General features: G+C 41.5%; 1 protein-coding gene across 9 annotated transcripts in view; it reads right to left on the bottom strand.

The window, feature by feature from the left end:
- Positions 1-23,985, bottom strand: part of RHOBTB1 (Rho related BTB domain containing 1) — a 118,933-nt gene that overhangs the window by 59,396 nt on the left and 35,552 nt on the right. For 3 of the 9 annotated variants that reach the window (XM_036083969.2, XM_078077677.1, XM_036083971.2), the window contains one exon: positions 3,419-3,469. The gene's annotated coding sequence lies outside the window, so the exon portion shown is untranslated. Of the gene's footprint in view, positions 1-3,418; positions 3,470-5,197; positions 5,351-5,584; positions 5,852-6,273; positions 6,375-23,985 lie in introns of those variants that run through there. The other 6 variants (XM_078077678.1, XM_036083975.2, XM_036083967.2 and 3 more) reach the window with 5 other exon arrangements.

Here is a 23,985-nt window from a genome sequence, read left to right as displayed (position 1 = left end):
TTCAAGTTCTTAGGCAGACCTGGGTGCAAATCTAAGCTCTACCTTCTGTTAGCTCTTTGAACTTAACATATCTGAGTTCCGTTTTTTTTGCTTCTGTAAAATTGGAATTGGTAATTTTAGTTGAAGTGCAGTAAAATGTCTGGCATCTAATAGGCTCATAATAATCACTGGTTATTATTATTCCAGTGTTCATTAGGGGTTTGGACTATGCTTCAACAGTGTCTGCAAGGAAATGGGAGCCACAATTCAAAGGAACTTTCCTCACAGAGGGATGGAGCCTGAGATGGTAACCTCATTAGTATGGGGAACTCAGCTTAACCTGTGTCTATGCAATAAATAAGCACAGGTGCAGAGTGGAGAAATGGAATTGCTTCTTCTGTACCTATTGGCATCTCTTTCTTTCTTTGCAAAACTTCCGAATTCACCCCTTAGTGGATAGACCCTTACCAGAGACATGCTAATGTACTAGATGGGACAGCTGGAGGGAGTATTTGGAGACAGAAGTGTCCTGGGACATCTGGAGAGAGTGACTGTCATACCCACAGTTCATGTCAGTTTATTTATTTGCCTATTTTCCAATTTCTGCCCTATGTGCACAAGGAACACAGGATTTCAGGAAGAGGAGGTGGTGACTTTGTTTATAAATGAAAAAAAATAATTCGGAGGCTGATATATAACTAACCAGTCCATACACATCCCATCCATTTGAGTGACTGCCTTTTGGTCTTCCCAGCAAAGCTTCCCTTCCCCCTCCCCCCCCTCCCACCTCCTCCCCCTTTCTACACAACATAAGCCACTTTTCGTGACTTAAGTTTCCTTCCTTCTCCAAGTTTTGTTTTGGTGTCGTGAGGCTGGTGGGAAGCCTGAGTGGAGAAGAGAAGATGAACACAAAAACCAAATTCAGATCACCTATACTCTTTGAACCCAATTACACGAAGCAAGAGTGAGGCCTTCAAACAATGAGACTGAAATGCCTGTTTTCTAAAAGAAGACCAATCGAAAAGATTTTTTTTTAATTCCTCTGTTTTCTACAGGCAAATTTCCCGAGTGAAGAACAATAAAATTTCAAGTGTTTCCATCCATGTTTCAAGACAGGTCAAGCATATGAACCAAAGCCTTCTGAAGTTCAATAAAGCAAATGAATGATTGCTATTTAAATTATATTAGGGATAACATGCTAATTATAAGGTCTTGCTAACATCTGACTCAGAATATAATTTTACACTTTATTTATTTATTTTTAGGTTTTTTTATTTTCTATATTTTTTATTTTCTAAATTCTCTGCCTAACATGGGGCTCGAACTCAGGCCCCCAAGGTCAAGAGTCACATGCTCTACTGACTGGGCCAGCCAGATGCCCCTAATTTTACTTTTTAAATAACTACAGGTTTATAGTTGCTATACTGGTATTTTTATGACACAGCACTGCTGCAGTTAACTAAGTATCAGTTGATGGTGAGGTCTTAACCTGCAATGGGATCTTCTCAGTGTTCTTATGATCTATTCTGTAATGATACACTGTAGAACAACTTGTACAGGACAACGCTGTTATAGGACAGCTTATAACAACCCCTTAAATGCTTAAAAGTATCTCTTAGCTAATTAAGCTTTTAGGGCTATTAGCTTGAGTTGGGATATCAGTACATTTTTTAAAAGAGAACATATTAAGGTTTTCTTTACTAATTTGTTCCCCATTTCATTATTTGTTTACTCCTTTATATAATGCTGCTTAAGAAGGATTGACTACTGTTAGAAATTATTCTACAAAGGGGCGCCTGGGTGGCTCAGATGGTTAAGCGTCTGCCTTCGGCTCAGGTCATGATCCCAGGGTTCTGGGATTGAGTCCCGCATCGGGCTCCCTGCTAGGCGGGGAGCCTGCTTCTCCCTCTGCCTCTGCCTCTGCCTCTCTCTCGCTCTCTGACTTTCATGAATAAATAAATAAAACATTTAAAAAAAATTATTCTACCAAAAGTAGGCAAGTTGGGAAGAGAAGGCTGTTAATCCTGGTAAAAACTGAAAATGTCCTGCTTAATCTTTACTGGCCATTTTCAGGATTTTGGTTGGGATTTATCTATTATGCATCCAAATTTATCTATATGTCACATTTTAGACAAATTAAGGTTCCAAAAGGAATTGAGTACTTTAAAGTATCATGCTAAATAGTAATGCTTTCTCAAAGATGCTGTGCAGATTCAAACAGCTCACAATTTTGTTACAATGCTTTTGAAGCAATAACACCTTTGAGTTTGAGATACTGTAATTTAGCAGTTCTAGATGACTGCATAATCTCTCCCTGTTCGGTTGAAATTCTACCTTCTGTCTTTTCCTAAACTCTCACTCATTTATCATCTATCCAGACAAAATATGTGCTTGAAATTTCTTCCACGCATACATGGAATTGCAAAGTAATCCCACAGAGTGGAAAATGTTGAACTTCTCGTAAATGTACCATTGACCTCCCAATTCAGTATGGGAGGTCATGTATGACCTGTATGATCTTGATTTATCCTCTAATTTTTCATACATGAATGTTTAATATCTTGCCTTTTAAATCTGTTTGTTAAGATCTTTAAGATCAGAGATCCCCTGATAAAAACTTTCTTAAATCTTAGTGCTATGCCAGAAAGTACACATGAATACTTACTATTACACCATTTTATTTAAGAGAAGGGTGTTTATTCTTTTGCAACAGTTGGGCTGTTTCATGTTATTATATGAACTGTAATTACCAAGTTATCTTAGGCAACTCACTTAACCTTTCTTGGCCCCAATTTCCCTACTAGAGAAGAATTTTTCAACTAGAAAGTCTAGGTTTTAGTGTAAGACAGATTTTTAAAAAATCCTAGTTCTTCCATTTCCTAGAAGTAGGAATGGAATATATTATCTAACTTCTCTGAACTTCCAATCAATTGTTCACCTGTCTTTTGGGGATCAAGAGAATAGTTTCACCTCACAGGGTTTTTGTTTTTTTTTTTTAAGATGCAGAATGAGAACATAAATGTAAAGAATGCAACAAATTATCCGAACTTTGGTTTATGCTAAAAAAATATGAGCTATTATTATATCAAGTTTCTTCCAGCTCTAGAGTGCTAAGACTAGAAGTAAAACCTTAATTATCAAGCACCCAGATCCCCAGCATCCCCAGTGATTCTGACATCCCTTTGACCCCCACCCCTCCACAAAAGTCATAAAGTACAAACCGATTCAAGGTTCATTTTAGTACCATTTACTCGCAGAGTAAAGAGAATAATTTTATTAATCACTGAACTTGTGATGTTCATAACTGAGTCCATGAAAAAATGGTAAAGACAAATTGTTTTAAGACAAATGACTGAGAAACTTGTTCTGAAATCCATGCTCAGAATTAGACACAACATGTCATCAATCTACGGTCATGGGTTTGCACCGAGACACTAACCTGGCTTTCTGGAAGTGAAGAACAGAACACCCTGCTCACAGCTGGACTTACCTACATAAAAGAGAGAAACACGTGTAAGTCCTACTGCTGACCAGGAGCACATGGGGAGCCACCATAATTTTCAACACACAATTTTCTCCTCTCTACCCCCAAAGGGCAGAATCTGCTTTACTTTTGCTAAGTGCCAGTACTGAAGTGGCATTTCTTTGGGTCAAATACATCCTGAAATAGCTAGGTTAACATTTTGTAGCATTTGTGAAAATATATTTCTGAACATTTGGGGATGATACAAAAAAAAAAGCACTTGGCCCAAACCCACAGATAGGAACAAGGAAAACCTTCCAGGCATTTTACCATACAGAAGTCATAGAAGTGGACACACTATTCCTCCAAAATAATATTTTGGGGCAATATCATCATAAGTAAAAGATGAAATAATTCTACTTTTTCCTATTAAATTGTATTTGTATAGTTTATAAGTTGTGATACTGGGCCAATGGCATCAAATTACCTGTGTTTCTATTTTCACCTCTGTGATCACACACAGCCCTAAGTACTTAAATTTACACTACCTTCAACATTTGGGAAAATAACAACCAATGGGTAAGTTTAGAAGAATGCTGCCCATGATTTTATTGCTTCCCAATGATTTTTCCAACCTTCCACACTGAGAGGAACTGGTTAAACCCCTTTCCCACTAGTATGTCTAAATATGATCCAGGAATCTCAGAGGCAACTTAATATAATAATTTACTGCCTACTCCACCTGCAGAGCAGTAGGCAGACATTATTTATACTGAAAAGAACTTGTGTTTATTTTCTAGCAACCGGTGACTCTCAGGCATCTACAAAGTTACTGGAAAGGAAATGTAATTCCAAATTTCTAAAGAGTGTTTGTAAACAAACTTATCAATGTATGTTTAGAAAAGCCTAGAGCTTGCCGGAGGTTACACAAACACAGCCTATTGGCTATTTATATCTGCTTATAGTGAGAGGACTTTATACAAAGATGAAAACTACTGATAACAATATTTTCTTCAGTTTAGAGAGGATACACAGTACAGTGTAGAATATGCAGCCCAGCCCTGGTTGAGGAGGGAGGAGCCCCAAACTAGAGAGCCTCAAGTTGAGCCTCTGGCTGGGGTCCAACAGAACTGCATGAACAGCACAGGTTGGGGGGAGTTCAAAGTCAAGGCGACTCTTCAAGTCTTAACTTCCTAGAGTTTCCTAGGTCTGGGTGCCTTTGTATATGTATCAACCTTCATGCATCCCCCCCCCCCCCCCAGCAAATGTGTACAGTCAGCTCGAAAGGCACAGCTTGTGTGCTGACGTGCAAAGCCAAGTCAAAACCCTGAGCTTGGCGCTCCCTTCTAACTTTCTGGCTTGTCCAAGTCTAAATATTGACATTGCTCCTCAGTTGAGATGTTTGATACTGCTGAGGATAGAAAAGGCGCAGTTAAAAGTAGGATCTAATGATATATTTTTACATAGTTGTGCCTTCCTTCCACTTCCACTCCTTTTTTTTTTTTTGGAGAGGGGGTTGGATTCCCTTGTCTGCAACATCTCCCCTCTCCACCCCTCACCCCATTGTTCTCCCCGAAAGCTGAGCACACAGAGACAAGGTAAGGTGCTTTGCAAGCCCCTCATGGCAGCTCCTACTGTTGTCACAGCAACTCACAACAGACTCCATAGACACGGGGTTGGGGGTGGGGAGCGCCAAACTGGGCTGACCAGTCAACTCTCAAGGGGGTGCAAGCGCTAAACGGACGAGCGATCCACCTTTTCGGGTCCTCCGGCTCCCCACCACTGTTCTTCGAAGGAAAAGAGCCCTCCTGTCGACGCGGCACCACCCCCTCCCTGGCGCAGCCAGCCTGCTAAGGGTGCCTGTTGTACATTTTCTCAGCTCCAAGAAGGGGCGCGGCTGTGCGGGCGCTCCTGGAAATCTCTTCTGCTTGCCTCTGATGTGAGGGTTCCCGGCCTCGCCGAGAGGCGAGGGCGGCTCCCACAGCAGCTCGGTCCCACAACTCTCTGTCGGGACGCTGCTGGCCGCGTGGCGCGCCCCCCCTGCCCCCCGCCCCCCGCTGACGGCCCGGGCGGTGGGGGCTCCGCGGCGGCTGCTCGAAGAATAAGTTTCATACCATAGCGCACTCACGACACAGAACCTACCCTGAAGCCGAGCGAGACGCGAGCTCTCTCCGCCTTCAAGGGTTGGGGGGAGCGGGGGGGTCCCCGCCACTCAGCAGCAGCCACGACTGCGCGCGGTCGCGGGTGTGCGGGACCCCTGCGCGCCGCGTGCCGCCCGCCGCCCAACTTTGCACAAAGGCAGCATGGCACTGCCTCGCCTTTCGGGCTCGCCCAGCGCCGCGGCCGCTCTTCCCTGTCCGGGGGAGAGGGGCTCGCCCTTTCCCACCCCAGCCCTCCCCTTCTCCTCTTGCCCCCACCCCGCTCCCAGGCGGGCCAGCCGGGCGGAACCGAGCGCCCGGCCCCGAGCTCCGCCGCCGTGGCGGCCGCCGCTCGCACTGTGACGTTAGCAGCCTTCGCGGCTATTTATATCCACACGATTGGATTTCATTCATGAAACCGGGGCCTGGTGTGTCTGTGCGCTGGGGCGCGGGTGGCAAAGGTGCCTCAGCTTTACGCAGACCCGGGGGGTGGGGAGGGCCGGGGCTGGGAGGCTGACTGCCCGGGACGAACATGCGCGGAGCACCGGCGCCCCCGACCCTTCTCCCAGGCGGCCGGGAGGGTCGGGTCAGGGCGATCGGGGGCCCCCGTCCCTATTCCCGGCGTCCCACCCACACCCGTACAACTGCTGGCCCTTTGTCCCAGGCTCTGGAAAAGTAAGTTGGGCCACTAACCGGCTGGGCAGCATGGCTTTCTTCCCCCTAGGAGCTGACCGGCCGCGGACTCGGAGGGAGGACATTAGCTTTTGTTTCAAAAGCTAGCCCAGCTGCTGACTAAGGACTGCGTTAGCCCAGCCTCCTCCTGTCCTGGGAGGCTGCACGTGCTGGCGGGCTCCCCCCTCTGGGTTACCTTCCTCTGTGACTTGGGGTCCCCGCAGGGGGCGTAAGCACGACCTGGCTGTCCCCCCACCCGAGGACGGAGGGGATTTACTACCTCCTGCAAATGGCTGAGTGAGGAAGTGAAATTGGCTTCGGGTGCTCATGGGTTGTCGGAATTCTTGAAAGCCCAGGACAGTCCAATCCTCCTGGTGAACTTTTCTCCTCGCTCTTCTAGGCTGACTGTGACCTCTGAGGACAGGACCAGGGGTGGTCTGTATGCATTCATAGAACAAATACTTATTGTGTGCCCACGGTATGGTAGGTGCCCTGTCCAGCTCTAAGAAAATGACAATGCACACAACCAGCCTTGTCCCAGCCCTCAAGGAGCTTTCAGTCAGCTTGCTAAAATTAGTGTGCCTTACACACTTCCTCACTCCCGGCCTATAAAAAGAGGCAACTGGAGGATAAAGGTATTGATGTGTTCAGCTACCTTATGGAATTCATTCATTTAATAAACCTGTGTGGAGGCTGCTGTGTACCAAGGGGATACAAAGAGGGCAACAGTGTGTCCTTAGTCCCCAAGGAGTTCTCAGGTACTGTGTTCCTGAGATGTTGAAGGGCCGGGGGGGGGGGGGGGGGGGGTGTAGGGAGCCTTTTAAGGGCAACCTGATTCGTTTAAGCCATCCCCATTGAACTGTCTTTGGAAATGGAGTTATTGGTCCATATCTTTGATGCCCAGAAGAGAGGGTAGTGAAAAGTCAAGTATGGGGGTCTACTCGAAGAACTTCAAGACAGAGACATGAGGGGGCGATCGTTTACTTGGCACAAAACAAACTTCCTTCGTCTATTTAAAAGTGACCCCATTCTGAAAGGTTTAATCAATACAGATTCTTTTCAGGAACACATTTCTTGGGAAAAGTTAATTAACCCTGTTCATTCCTAGCAATCAGTCAAGCTATTTCTCTTCAAACTGCCCTGGGGGCTAAGAAATAGGGTAGAAACTCAAAAGAAACAGAATGAACGTGTATTGCAGCGCTCACATATGACAGGCAATGGTCTAGGAGGTTTAAAACAATTTTCTCAATTAATACGACAACTGATGAGGTAGATGCTATTATCATCATAACGATTTTATATATGAGAAACTGAGGCATGCAGAAGTAAATTTTTTTTTGAGATTTTGACAGCTGCATTTGCACCTGCATTAGCCTGCACCAAAGCCTTCTTTTATCACTAACCTGCTTTTTGACATCTTGCCTTTCTTCACTTTCTTTCATTTCCTCAGTCATAAATTAAAAGAGTTAAGTGTCATGCTTAAGCAGCAGGCAGGGGCTAGGACCAGAAAGACACCTATACAAATACCCACAGTTGGCAGGCTACCATTTGCCATCCATCCCCAGGAAGTACTGAGGCTCAGGTCTTCCAGAAGATGCTTCTTCTATAGGGCCCAAAGAACAAACAGTCATCATAGAACTACCCAGTTTGATGCCTCGATCTGAGGGAAACTGACAGGAAGAACTTCCAGGAAAATAAATTGGTATAAATGGTAATTCAGATAAGGCAGAGGAAAAGCCACTGTTCTAGGAAGTCCTTCCAAACAAGAATAGTGATCTGAGCAAGAGATTGCCTCAATGGTGCTTTGCAGCCCCCAAGTTTTACACATAAAACCCCTAATTCTGGAAAAGTGGGAGACAATGAGCAAAAAGTACAGACTATCTTATGCCAAGAGGAAAGGAGAGAAAAGGAACAATACGAAGAATCCCGAGTCACTGCCATGAATGTATCCCTGTTCTTGTTATTACCATAAAATAATCCACATTTGCATACTAAAATTGTTGCATGCTAATAAAATCAATACTATTAGCTTTTAATAAATATTCAAAATTGGTACTTAAGCTTAATTAAACCAACACGGCGTATTTAAACACTTTTGGGATTGTATTGCACAAAAGCACTAGAAATTTTTGAGTGGCTTTTATGGTAAATATTTACCAAAGTCATGGGATTAAAGAAAATTCCCACAATTAAGACAAAAAACTGTTCCATTATCACAAATGAACTTACACATGCTATCCTCTTTGTATTTGTATCCCCCCAACATTAATCTGTTCTCCATCTCCAGAGTTTTGCCATTTTGAGACTGTTACATTAGTGGGGAACATACAGTTGTTGTTGTTGTTGTTGTTGTTGTTTTTTAACTAAGCATAATGCCCCTGAAGATCATCCAGGGAGTTGCTTGTATCACTAGCTCGTTCCTTTTTATTACTGAGTAAATTTCTATTATGTGGATGTACCAGAGTTTGTCCGTTTGCCTATTGATGTTTCCAGTATTTTGCTATTACCAATAACACTTCTGTAAAGGTTTGTACATAGATAGTTGTATGAACATAAGTTTTTATTTCTTTGGGATGAATGCCAAAGAATACAGTTGTTGGGTCATATGCTAAGAAACTCTCAAGCTATGTTCCAGAGTACCATAAACATTCCCACCACTAATGTACCAGAGGTCTAGTTTCTGTACATTCTCACCAGCATTTGGTATTATCACTAATTTTTTTTTAGTTCACTTGTTCAGTAATTTTGTAGGGACAACTCACTCTTTTAATTTTCATTTCCCTAGTGGCTAATGATTTTGAACATCTTTTCATGTTCATTGCTGCTATCCGTATCTCTTTTTGCTGACATATCTGTTCATGTCTTTGGCCTATTTTGTAATTGGATTATTATTATTTATTTATTTTTACTATTAGAGTTTTTTCAAAAATATATTCTAGGATCATAGAATTTTCAAATTGCAAATTAAATACGACCTCAAGATAATTCTATTTTCAATTCAATCACTTGTTCAACATTTCTGTTGCCATCAGTTTTATAGAGAATATTCTCAGATACCTACATAAAGTATCCTCAAGTACTTACATAAAACTCCTATAGAGAGAGCCTTTTCAGGATTATTTTCTAAACCTGCATTTCAGCGGTGGGTAACAGACTGCCACAGAACGGCCAGCACGTGGCTGCCGTCCAAGCGGCCAAGGGCCCGCCTCCACGCAGGCGCAGACGCTCCTCCGCGCCTCTTCCTCCTCGGATGTAGAATTTGGTGTTGTCATTGGCTGTTTAGAGGAGAGTGTCCAGGGTGGCGAGTTCCAGGTGTTAGAGAAATTTCACAGACAAGTACTACCAAGGCTTGCGCACGTGGGAGAGAATCAGCTCATCCATGTGCCTGGTTTTAAGTACAGATGCGTTTGGTAGAAAGATGTTAAAAAACAGCTGTTGGAGCCGATTTCTGGAGTTACCATGGCGGCTTTCATGAGAGCCAACAACTGTGGCACTGTAAAGATGCAGTGGCTGGTGGCATAGTCGATCTGCTGGCCCACATTTTTGGGGTTTTCTAGCTTTTAAAGGAACGCTTCTGGACTCCAGAGCAGAAAAAGAGCTCTGGACCCTGGACTCAAGCAGTGGTTTAGTGGCGACTTGCTCGTACAGACCGTCTTGCGTGGCAGCTCTGGAACTGCGGCTCTAGCTCCCACCGCCCGGCAACCCGCTCGGCCCGACAGGCTGGGTTCGGCTCCGGCTAATGGTGACAGCCAGGTAAGACTGACTCTGTTCTGGGGCTGTCCATTCAAGCTAAGCATTGAAGGCCCCAAAAGGAAATGACCTGACCCTCGTGGGACCTCTGTGTCTCCTGAGACCTGAGAATTCAGGAATTCTAGTGCTTCTGCCAGAAGCTGCTTCTCCAAGATGTCCGACTACTCTGGGGCCAGATGTTGCCCAGCATTCCATATGGAGGGGAGGGGCCCTTCCCCAGCTTCGTGATACATCACCAACATGGAAACACCTGCCATCACGAACGCTTTCCGTCCCAAATGCTACAGGCAGGCTTTGCGTGAATCGGTGTGTTCATAGCTTTTTCATCTGGGTAAGACACTGAAAACCCTTACGTCCAAGTGGCTAAGCTGTGTGGGTTTTTGACTGCTTGGGAATTTACCTTGGGTGTTACTCAAACTCTGGAGCTCTCTGAAGCTTCTATTTTCTGTTCACTGTTTTGGGGAAATCTGAGCTAGTCTTGGCTGTGGGAATCAACTGGAAGAGATGTCCTTTACCTGAAAACTACAAGTGGAAATGAACTCTTAGCCTTGGGTTTGTAGTCCACTTATCACTGTCAGTCCTGATTTAGTCTCTTTGACAAACTTTTTCTAAAGCACCATTTAAGTATTGAAGATCTAGAAAGTATAGATAGATGGATGGACAGATGAATCCATGAATACTCAAGATAATCTAGTGGATCTAATCTTGGAATTTTTGTGATTACCCTTTTAAAGATAGAAGCATTAAATGTGGTTCTATAAAGGCAAAAAGGTTTTTCATATTGGAGTTCCTATCTTACCAGGCACTAATGGATATAGGCTCTGTGCTGGAAATCTACACAAAGGTATTCTTTTCTTATAGTATGTTAAATGTATTTGTGCAGGTTTGCATAAAAATCTGTATGGGGACGCCTGGGTGGCTCAGTGGGTTAAGCATCTAGCTCTTGATTTTGGCTCAGGTCATGATCTCAGGGTTCTGAGATTGAGCTTCGAGTAGGGCTCCACCCTCAGCGAGGAGTGAGCTTCTCCTTCTGCCTCTCCCTCTGCCCCCTCTGCCTGCTCATGCATGCTCTATCTAAAATAAATAAATAAATCGTTAAAAAAATCCTTTCTGTATAGATCCATTCATTAGGTTTTCTGTTGGGTTGGGCTGAGTTTTGTAAAAATGTGATTTTGCAAGCTCCACAAATCTAACTACATTCTTCTTCCTGTCAAAATTTCTCTTACCAAGATGGTATTCTACTGGTCTAGCTCAGCATGTGTAAGAGGAGGTAGTAAACAGCTTTTATGGTTATCTACATGTCTTTGCTTAGTATGGTGTTACTGATTGGAAAACATATGTCATACCTTTAGAAAGAAGAAAAACACAACAAACTAATGCACAATGTTTATCTTTGATTTTTTTAAGTAAAATATGATTTTAAAGTAAAAGGATGATTCTTATGATTTCATAAAAATATGAAAACATATATCATACCTCTAGAAAGAAGAAAAACACAACAGTCTAATGCACAATGTATATCTTTGATTTTTTTTTAAGGTAAAAATATGATAAAAAATCTGCTGGTGAAAGGAACATTTGTTTCAGGAATAAGCTATATTCCTAATATTAAAAAGGTGTTAATGCTAGACTTCAACTTTACCTAATTAAAAATAAATGACAAGATTTATGTATTATAGCATAATTAAGGCTCTCTTGCCTGACCAGCTGTTTCATACAAAAAATACAAACTGTGTTTCTTTTCACGAAACAAGGTAAAAAGAAAAAAACCTCAAAAATAAAAAAAATCCAAACACACATAAAGGTAGTGGAAACAGTAGGAAAATAAAATTGTATTTTGGCTATTCCACTAACGAGCCATATAATTCTGTGCTAGACCCTTAATCCATTGCACCTCAAAGTTCCATATATAAAACGAGGCTAAGAATCATAACTTCTAAAAAGTTGTTAAGAGGACTAAGTGAAAAAATGTGGAAAATGTAAAGTATGAAGCTACACATACTGGTAAATTTGAAAATGGACTCATTATGAGGCCGTTTAAAAACACTGTGCCCCCTTGATTTGCGAGTGCCAAAGATCAATCATAGAGGAACTATATCATTCCTGCAACTCATCTCCCAAGTGCTGACTGTAAGTATTATACATAATAGCCTCCGCCAAAATTCTCTTTATAAGGTAGAAAGTTTAATATTTGAGATTTGATGTTTTTGCTCTGCCAGTGACTTGCAATTGCTGCATTTTCTCCCATTGGAGAAGTGAGCTAAACTACATGCAGAAACTAGAAAAATAAATGGACTACACACACACACACACACACACACACAGCCCATTTCCGAAGAATAATTCCACCTATGTGCATATCACATTTTTCTGCTTATCCAGCATCTCTAATATACGTGTCACATAATCTTCATGACAAGCTTGAGAGTTATTATCTCAAGTATGGGAGACGGGGAAATGAAGTTTCCTAGAGGGTGACTTGTTCTCTGTGAGTAGAGCGAGAACCAGAATTTTTTCTAACCCAGAATTCTAACCCTGATCATCAGACCATGTGAAAGTAACTATTCTGAGGTAATTCAGTGCACTGTAGACTAACTTATGTATGGATACCGCTTTAGAAGGAATACAATTTTTTAGAAGCCAACTCACCAGTCAGCCCCTAGAAAAAAGCTGAATCATAGAGACTTTTCCTTAGTTGGCATTAGTCACCTTTTCATAATGGTTCCTTATCTGAAAGCACCGAGGAGCTGATTCCTTTCCCTGGAGATGCGAACATCTGTCTTCGTGCACACAACCAAATCTCTCCTGATTTTTGTAAATATTTATGTTTACTGTCATATTTCACATGACCTCTAATTTACCACTTGGTAAACTCCCCTTTATGGACAAGTAGTTAACTGCATCACATGTGAGTGATGTAAGCAGTTAAACAGGTTAAGATCAATATTGAAGGAGCACAATCCTTTAGCTTGTAAACATAAGCTGTGGACTCCAGGGTTCAGGCACAAAAATCTCACTTCCCATCCTTGTGTCTGTCTTAGGAAAAAACTGAGGTGGTGCTGACAGTCATCGTGTTCCATCCCCACAGAACTTGAACAGCAGTGTGGGCAAGAAAGCCCACAGAGAATGGTTTTTAATAATGGTGAATGATAAAACTTGTACAAGACACCTGAGTTCTAACTTCTAAGTACTCACGTATACAGGCCATCTGTGTTACTTATGAAAAAGCTGCAATTTTAAGGGAAAACTACCCTTCATGGTTTCTTTTGTTCCACTGCCAACATTACATTGGTCATCCTTTATGATTATGAAGAGGCACTTGGAGATCATGAAAATGGTTTGTGAAGATTAAAGTGCAATAATAAACAGGGAAGGTACTAGCGTGCACAAATAATAGTAATAAGCACCAGGATCACCAGCAGACATTTTAATCCATATTAGTCAGTATTGAGTAAGCACCCACTATATGTGGGGTGTGGGGCTAAATGCTTTCACACTCACATTAACTCCTTACAATGACTTTTTGAGGGAGGTACCACTGGCATCCCCATTTTATAGAAGAAGAAACTGAGGACCAGAAAGGTCAGGTCACTCGCCAGAGGTCAAACCCTTATTTAAGTATTACTCATTTTAAAATAGGAACTCCTGATAGAGAAAGATTCTTCTTTCACATAATTAGCATTTCACACTTAGAGGATTCCTTATTCATTCAAAGTAATGCTGATTACAATGTACGACATTGCATTGTGTAATTGGAACACTGATGGGCTACAGTTTCTCTTAAACTCTGACATCAAACTCAGGGAAACTACCTCAGTACTTTGTATTTTAGAACCCCCAGTAGGTTAAAGGTTGAGTAGAGTTGAAGAGAGCTCATCTTCATGAGGTGACAACTTCAGGATTCACGGGGTCCTTGACAAGATGGCCAACACTTGGGGGTCAGGTGTCTATGAGAGATATGACCTCACTGCCTCCATGGCACAGAAAGCACATAATTTATGGAAAAATATACAATGCAATCTCTAGCTCATTTCCTGGTATTTCTTGAAATTAAATTATTGCTCTACTTCCTAATGGAAGAAGTGCGTGCTATAATGGTTTCACCTTGTGCTAGCAATGTCAGGTTGATGAGATAAGAGGGGAAGGTTATGCAGAAAAAACCCCAGCCCATTTTAACAGATGATGTGATTATGAAGTCTGATTTAAATATATGGGTAGTACAGAGAAGGCAGGGACTTAGGCTCCTAGTGAGCATATCATTCTCAATTACCAAGTGAAAAGTATTCCTTGATGTTTAAATATCCATATCTATCTAGTGGGGGAATAAGCTCTATACATAAACATTCATTAGTTTGAAAGTGATGCTTCTTTCTTCCTAATTCTTGGCCAATCTGGAATCCCTGTTGAAGACCCTGTGTCCTTCACTCCTTTCTCTAAGTTCACGGCACCTGAAGGGACAGTGGTATTTGTGTGGGGTCCAATCCAAACAATACCTCTTTTATTTTTATTTTATGTTTTTTAAATTTCATTTATTTATTTGAAGCCTGAGAGAGAGAGAGAGCACGTGCACGAACATGGGGAGGGGCAGAGGGAGAAGCAGGCTCCCTGCTGATCAGGGTGTCCCATGTGGGGCTCCATCCCAGGACCCCGGGATCATGACCTGAGGTGAAGGAGACACTTAACCAGCTGAGCCACCCAGGTGCCCCCAACACCTCTTTTTAATAGTAAAGGTGATATATCATCTACTGTGAATATAGGTAGTTCTGCTTTCTATAAAACAACAACTCTTGCTCTTATAAGCACTACTGCTTGTACTGTGAGGTTATTGCTGGGCTTGATGTTTCTTTCTCAATAACATGTTTGAGGTGGCTAATGGAGGAAAACAGGCATATGTATCCTGCACAATAGTTTATAAATAGAAACACTAGGCACACAAAAGACACCTGGTATTCTTTGTAAATTTGCATGCTTGCATACTATACAGTAATTGGGAACTGAGACTCTGGGATATATTGAAGTGTCTTCTGAACGATAAAGGCAACATTAACTTCTATCCAGTATAATTGAAGCTTTAAATTTATTTTAATGTATTCCATTATATTATGATTTTATTAAACTTCATTACTAAAACATAGCTAACTTAATTAAGTAAACTTAGCTAACTGTAATTTAGAACACTTGATTAACCAGTTCATCACCTTTTTTTAGCACTACCAAACATAGTGAACAACAGTGAAGATGGCCTCGTTGTGAGTCCAGTCCATTGGCTTGCGAGTTAGGTAATGAGAACTCCAGACTACAGTTAATCAACTCCTTGTGGGAGAATTTCCTTGGGCAAGTCAAGTCACTTCTGTCAGGGCTCAGTTTCCTCATCTATATAAAATCAAAGCACTCACACTGGAGTGAAAGAGTTTATTTCAGTCTTGAGTTCCAGAGTGATTCCACTATTCATGTTGAAATCATTATGAAAAGACCAAAGATACAGTTGTCTGAAAGAGTGCTTCACACTTTGGTTATTATGAAAGATTCAAAGAAACATATTCAGCAAGCATCAAATGAGTTCCTTGCACTTATTATTAAATTAAACTGAGTTTCTTTAAATACTGATAGCCCTTATTTGGCTTGGAGTTAGGGTTGCCAGATAAAATACAGGACACCCAATTACATTCCAGTGTCCTAGGCAATATTTGGGACAAACTTGTATTAAAAAATTATTCATTGTCTGAAATTCAAATGTAACTGGGTATCCTGTTTTTATTTTATTTTAATTGATTAATTTGCTAAATCTGGCAATGTAATGGGTTGGAAAGGATGATGAACAGGGAGAAAAATTAGATGGAAAGAAAGTAGACAAAAGCATTTTTGGTATTACTGAATAGTGAATTTAATAGTAAACAGGAGATAAATTAATCAAGTAGCATTTCCTAAACTATCCTATTGGATCAGCCCTGAGTGAAACTCTGTTAATAAAGGGGAATAGTCCTTTACTTATTTTTTAATGGCCAAGTTGGGGAAATACTTTGTATTTTATCCTTTTCTTAAAGTTACAGTTCTTATTGCAAGACTTCTCAGGATGTTTATATGTGACAGTAAATTATGCCTTGAGGGAAGAAGTCTGTGTTGAGCTGTCCATACTTATTTGATGAGGGAATGCTTCTTTTGATATTAGAATACTTATCAGTAATCCACACTGTTCCACTGAATACACTTTGTGAGCATCAAAGTAAGTAATAGAAAACAGTGGGTAGGGTCATTCATTCTAAAGAACTTAACATGGAGGCTTCCTTCTGATTACACAGATATGTGGGTCACTGTGGTCAATTATTCAAGGAGTAGCTATCCTGGGTTACCCCAAACCACAGATACTTGTCAGCTACCATTACATAGCACATTACATACCACATTACATAGCATTACATAGCACAAATACATTCATTTAAGTTGCCAGCAGTGCTGATTATAAAACACTGTAATTATTTAGGGTAGCATAGAAGCAGTGACCCAGTATTAGAAAGCATTCTCTTAGTCTGAATTTGTGGTCTATAACTTGTGGTCAGTGACAGATACTCAGAAGGGCCCAGTTTTTGATTGCAAAGGAGATAGGAACCCATATGTGCACCAAGTTTGTTTGTTGTTTGCAAAGAATGTTGCTACTTTAAACATGAAGTACATGCTATCAGGGTTGATGAGGTATTTTTCATTTTAGTATGTTTTTAAATTCATAACAATTTTTAGCCATTTGTTTTCTCAATGGACACACTGAACTACTCTCATGTGGGAATCTATGAAAGTTTTCTAGTCTCAACTAGAAAGCTGTTTATAGGCTGGCAGTTCTCTTGTGAGTGATTCAGCTGTTCCCAAACAATTTGGTGCTGTGGTGTAACCACCACTAAGTCTTAGGAGTCAACTCAGATTCTGTCCTCCTCCCATCTTCAAAGCCAACCTGAATCAAATGCTAATTGAGAATTGAGAATGCTAAAATGCAGGTCTAAGTGAGTAAGTAAGTAGAAGGGGGGAAAAAACGCCACAAAGTTTCTGGATAATCACAAATTTTGTAGTCCAGTTCTGAGAAACTGAAAGAGTATTCTTAACAACTTGTGCAGTGGTAATAACACAACAGTATTTAGTGAATGCCTACTCCATGGCTACACACTGTTCAGTGCTTTGCATGCTTTGTCTCATGTGATCCTCACGGCAACCCTGTGAGATACTATTATCCTCTTGTGCAGGTGGGAAAGTTGAGGTACAGAGAGGTTCAGTCACTTGTGCAAGATCACATTCCTAGGAAGAGGAGTTCAAGGATTAGCATTCTAAGTCAAAATTCAATCCCAAATTCATAACTATGGTCCAGTACTGCTGCAAAGTGGAAGGACTTACTGTGAGCAGACACCACTTCTGAGTGTATTTTCTGTGCTTTGCCAGACCAGACACAGATTTCATTGTTAATCGGATTAAAAAGTTGGTAATTGGATGCTCAGAACATGTGGTTCAAAGACTCAGTACAGGGAACAAAAAGGCTAATGCCAAATTAAAGGAGGTAGAAAAGTCAAGCACCTCTGAGGAAGAAATCACAGGGAACTTGACTGGATTCCATTTTTATATGCATAAAGTTGAAGCCTGAAAACATTTAGTTTTAAGCACAGCGTATTTTAGGAATGCTAATGCAATCCTAAGTTTTCTGAAAAAATGTCAAACTCTCATTTCTTTTAAAAACCAAAATTTCTGAGCTGGCCGTCTTACAGAAGGAACTCAACAGGTTTTAGTTTTAAAAGAGTTTGGGACTTTGATATTACCCAGGTCAGAGGAGCTATGTTATTTTTATTTGATGAGTAAGCATAACTGGATCTTTAAGGCAAAACTTGGAATTAAAATACAAATTTCTAAAATATTTTTATTTCAGATAAATCTCACAAAATATCAACCATCAACCATAGCTTCAACAGAGAGCACAGAGTAGGAGTGCCTACTGCAATGGCAGCACAGAGAAGGGACCAACTCCTTCTGCCTGTGGGTGGGGAGGGCATCAGAATCTTCCAAGAAGGGGTGCCTGGGTGGCTCAGTAAGTTAAGTGTCTGCCTTCTGCTCAGGTCATGATCCCGGAGTCCTGGGATCAAGTCCTGCATCAGGTTCCTTGCTCAATGGGGAGCCTGCTTCTCCCTCTGCCTGCCGCTCCCCCCACCACTTGTGCTCTCTCTCTCTGACAAATAAATAAATAAATATCTTAAAAAAAAAAACCCTAGTGATTAAAAAAAAGTCTTCCAAGAAATGTCCTAGAAGGAACATCATTTATGTTAAGCCTTGAAAGATGAAAAGAATTCTCATAGGTGGAAAAAGAGGCACGCAGGAGAGTCATTCTGTGCAGAAGGACGAGCATTAGCCAAGTTCTGACAATATGAAAGAATACGATAGTTTTAAGTAACTAAAAGGAGTCTGTGTGGCCATGGCGCAAGGTGAAGTAACAAAAGATTACCCGGCTATCCAAGCAAACAGAAGCCTTGGATATCATTCTAATGAATTTTGCTTAAGGACACAGTGAAACTGTATGAATGATTTTTAAAATTGTACTTAAATGAGATGTAATTTACATACAGTAGAATGTCTACAACTTATGTTCAATTACTTTTTAAAAAAGATTTATTTATTTGAGAGAGAGAGTGTGGAGGGAGGGGCAGACAGAGGGAGAGAGAGAGATGATCCCAAGCAGACTCAGGGCCCAACGCAGGGCTCGATCCCATAACCCTGAGATCATGACCTGAGCCGAAATCAATCAAGAGTTGGCTGCTTAGCCGACGGAGCCACCCAGGCGCCCCTACTCTTATTATATGTAAATACCCATGTGACCACCACCTGGATCAAGATGAAGCCAGTATTAATACTCATGACAAAACCTGACCAGGACATCATGAACACAGACCCACAAATCCTGAACAAAATATTAGCAAATAAAAAATATTAGCAAATCTAGCAACTTAACAAAGGACAATACATCAAGACCAAGTGGACAGGAATGCAAGGTTGGTTTAACATTCAAAACCAAATAAAGTAAATCACCATATTACTAGAATATAAAACTATACGATCATCTCAGTAGATACAGATAAAGTAATTGATAAAATCCAACCCCCATTCATGATAAAACCTTTTATCTGAGTATTTAAAGCAAGGGAATGGCATGGCCAGATCAGTGGTTTGGAATAGAAGACTTTCTATGAAGCAGTCACAGTGCTTGGCCTTGGGATGGGGAGATACAGGAGGACATTCTCCAAGTGTCCAGAGATACAGGAGAAAGCAAAATCCACATTCACCTTTACCATCTGAGGAACTGTGCCAAATGCTGACTGCCAAGTGAGCAATAGATTTACTCCAGACCTCTTTAAGAGCTATGCAGACAAGCACAGGACTCAGACAGAGTCCATTAAAAATGTGATTGCTCCACACATCACAGGCAGCTGTGCTAATGGATACTGTTTACATGTCTCTGAGCTTGGCTGCTGTATGCCGTAGCAGAAATAAGACAGAATAAAAAAGCTGAATAGCTCAGGCCTCTAGTGATGGCTCATGGCAATAAAGATAACCAGGGCAAACCCGAGTCCTAGTTTTGTCCGCCACTATCCAGCTATGTGCCCTGCAGAAAGACAGGTTCCTCCTCTGGGTCTGTTTCTGTACCTGTGAAATACATGGATTAGTCTAGGTGGGCCACAGAGTAAGTCAGATCTAGGTTTCAATCCTGGCTCCAGCCTTTACCATCTGTCTGACCTGTGCCTCAGTTTCTACATCTGTATAATGAAAAGAAATCTCCAAGTGTTTCTCTGCAGGTTCAATACGCTCGTATAAATGGAACTCTTAACACATTCGCTGAACATATTGAGCTCTCAATAAAAGTAGATGTTATTAATGTTTTTAAGAATTAGCTATTAGCCTTTAAAATGCCATAATGATAAACAGTAGACTGGAAATACTAATTTGTTCTGACATGGAGATTGGTGGGTGTTGCGGAAAGCTTTGAAACTCTGCGTAGCCTGCCTGTCATCACAGGTGGTACCGTAAGAAGCTTGATAATTTTAGCAGGAAGGAAAACAGAAGGGTAGATATTCTTTCATGATTTAATCTTGGTAATGTACCAATGATTTCATTACCATGTGCAAAAAACTATGATGGCATTTCTTATACTCTGATAAGTACGAAGTGAAAAATCTAATTAAATGATGCATCCATAGAATTTCCATAGAAAGTAATTAATGTGACAACCAGAACCCCCTATTGATTATGGTGGTGAATTTAATCGAATAGTATGTTTATCTAAGTAATCCAACAGAATTTGACATCCATAGACAGATATGTGGTTTTTGCCAGTTGTAAGTAAGTTGCTCACAGGAACAGAGTACCCCCTTAGAGAAGTAGAAATTTAATATCTGCATTTGCAACTTCACAAACTGTATCAAATAAATGACTGCTTTTGCTGAAAGTTATTTTCACAGTATCCATCTGAGAGTTTGAACGACTTGCTTGGACCATACATTCAAACTGAAAATATTCACAAGAGAGATTTAAATGATACTCCTTTTGGATCATGGCCCTATCACACTTTGGATTCTTTCTTATTTATGGGCAATCGTAGACCAAGTCATGAAGAACTTGTAATGACTACAGCTGGACGGCATTTTCTGTGGTCTTTTGGGCAGTACTGGTGGCTCGGCGGCTTCCACGGGCCTGTCCCCCGGGTACCACTAGCTTCTACTCTATCACTTATCCCTTCCAACACCCATGAACTTGCCATTTCAGGAAGACACCCTGTCCCCATCGTGTCCACAGGGCTGAGAGCAGGACTGTGGAGTCTTTTTCAAACTTCTTTCTGTAGCCCTTCCTTGTTTTTTTGTTTTTTTTTTTAATTGACTTGGGGTTGGGTTTGTGGGTAGGGGAGTCATAAGTCTGTGCTGTTCTCAGAGAGTCAAGGGTGCTTTACTCAGACCCTCTTTTTCTTAGAACGCTTCAGTCAAGCAAAGAATGGGGAGGGGCAGCTGCCATTCTTAAAGGGCCCTCGGGCTTCCTGGGTTATTTCGGTTGTCCCCCGTTGATGCTCAGGGGGCACTGGGCCATGCCACTTTGGGGCAGATAGGAAGGCTTGGATTCAGTGAAAATATGCAGTAGTGAGGCAAAAGTTAGCATGGAACTGCCTGACAGAGTTTTAAAGTAGAACAGTTAGGGGACTGAAAAGCCCAGATTAGAACAGTAATGGCGCTGGAAAGAAAAGTGCTTTTCTGGCCGCAGTGTGGCTACGGAGTTGGACACACCTAGATCAGAACCCCGACCCCACCGCTCACTGGCTGTGTGATTCTGGATGCATCGTTTAGCCTCGGTGGGGCTCTGCTTCCTCCTCCCTAAAAAGGAGAGCCGTTCGTTGCCTGCACATAGTAACAGCACCCCTGTGTGTATGTTACATCAACATATAAGCAGGCTGCCTTGTAAGAAAATGAATGCGACCATGTGGTATAAACACAGCCTCACTGGAACGTCCCGTGGATCTAGACTCAGAGTGAGGAGACCTTGCCTGAGAAAGGGCTCAGCTGTTTTCTAGCTATGTGATCTTGGGAAACTCCCCCAAGCTCCTAATTCTTAGAAATGTCTGGAATGGACTTAACTGCCCCCACCTGGGATCAGCATGAGTTCAAATGCACTGTCTGTGTGCAACTGCTTTTACAAGCTGTATATTCTAAGCAAGATAGGTTATTCTAGAAATACGTTATTGCAGTGCCATTCAATGTAGTGATCATTTATAATTTTTTAAAGGAACTGGCCATTTTTCTGCACCCAAGATCCAAGGGTAGGACTACTGCGAATGCAGTTAGTGGTCTAATTCTTGTCGGAACCAACATGAAAATCATCTGGTTATCTCAGGCATCCAGTAGAACTCTTCCCAAGAGAAAAAGGAGACACTTTCCTACAACCCATAATATGTCAAAATATACACAATGGTTATGCGTTCCTAAACATAAGCACACAGAGCAGAGGAAAGAGGAATGATTAGTTTACCAGTAGCCATTTTATAGACTCCTCTCACACTGCAAATGCAAAGTAAAGTTAGGAGTCTAAATTGGCTCTCACACCTACTCTTTCTACAAACAATTTTTTTTTCCTTTTAGGGGAAATTTCCACACCCTCGGGAAGAAGCAAATTATATAGTGCTTTTTCTCCTCCTCATAAAATGTCTAGTGTAAATGTCTAGATCTTTTTCAAACAGTTATAATTTTCTGTTTTCTTCTAAAGTTTTCTACTTGACAAGTATTTAGAAACTTATCTGTCTTTTGATAAGGTCTTAAGATGATATATAATAGCTCTGGAAATAACAGTTGGCTTAGTCAGTTCTGGGCAAATAGAAATAGTTTTAAATATGCTGTGGGTTCCTGGTCCAGTTGTAACAATTTTATTCCCTTCCTGCATTGGTCCTGGCTTCATCAACCTAACTGACACAGTACTATGATCCTCTTACTTTACCTCTTCAAAGCAATGTCACTTAAACCATCCACCAGTTTCAATGTACTTAAACAAATACGTCATTCTTAATCTAGAGTTAGAACATCATAAATGATCATCAGACATATTGTTAGGACTGAAAGTCCATTTTCTAACATCTCGATAAAGGTCTGGTTGTAATGCAGACCATAGGTATGGATATGATGGCAGAATTCTCCCAGGAAACATCGCAAATATGTATAATTTCCAGTCAGAGTGATCTGCATAAACAAGCAATCTCATAAACAAACCACACCATTTGGTTTGACTAAAAGTTATGGCAGGAAGTTCTCAGGGCCACTCACTGATGTATAGATAGACCAGTTTCAGTACCTTCCGCTCCATACAGAAAACCCAAATGGCTCAGCAAATATTGACTAAATTATAATTCTGACATCATTAATCTTTTTCTTCACATACTTGAGGTGCATGTTGCTCCCCATTTCACAAGATGAAAGTGAATAAAGAAGTTTAATCAGCAAATAATCTGAATACAATAAAAGAGATCCCAGAAGATAAATTCACAGGTATTATAAGAGGCTTTTAGGGCAACCTTGCAAAAAGTCTCTTTTGAAAGTTGCACCCTTTGCATAAAAGTATCTCTGAGCAGAATAAAATATTTAAACAGCAGCATTAACTAAAAAAGAAAACCTCAGCATCAGAAAAGTGCACACTCAGGCTCTCCCTCCCTATTTAGGAAGCTTCCTGTGGTTGGTCATCACCTTTTAAATATAAAGTTATGTGTTCTGTTGGAACAGGACAAGGGTTTCTTCAGACCTGTGGGCCTCCAAAAGAAATCCAGAACATGTGTAAAAGGAGCAAAGATTGTTACGTTACACTGCTACCACATTTGGTAGCTAGTTGGGTACATCCCTGTGTCATCCTTCCCCGTATCATGTAATTTAGTATCCCCCCCCTTTCTTTTTTAAAGATTTTATTTATTTATTTGACAGAGAGAGAGAGACAGCGAGAGAGGGAACACAAGCAGGGGGAGTGGGAGAGGGAGAAGCAGGCTTCCCGTGGAGCAGGGAGCCTGAAGCGGGGCTCGATGCGGGGCTCGATCCCAGGACCCTGGGATCATGACCTGAGCCGAAGGCAGACACTTAACGACTGAGTACCCAGGCGCCCCTTAGTATCCCTTTTTTTTTTTTTTTTTTAAAGATTATTTATTTATTTGACAGAGAGAGACACAGTGAGAGAGGGAACACAAGCAGGGGGAGTGGGAGAGGGAGAAGCAGGCTTCCTGTGGAGCAGGGAGCCCGATGCGGGGTTCGATCCCAGGACCCTGGGATCATGACCCGAGCCGAAGGCAGACGCCCAACGACTGAGCCACCCAGGCGCCCCAGTATCCCTTTCTTAATGATAAGTTCCCTGCAGTAGTTCCTCTGTTCCACACATTACTAAATGCAGCATCTGATACATGGCTCTTACACATTAGGTAACTCCTGAGTAAATAAATGAATAGGCATCCAG

Source organism: Halichoerus grypus, chromosome 7, assembly GCF_964656455.1.
Source record: "Halichoerus grypus chromosome 7, mHalGry1.hap1.1, whole genome shotgun sequence".
NCBI lineage: Eukaryota > Metazoa > Chordata > Mammalia > Carnivora > Phocidae > Halichoerus > Halichoerus grypus.
This window is presented reverse-complemented; position numbering and strand designations above follow the sequence as displayed.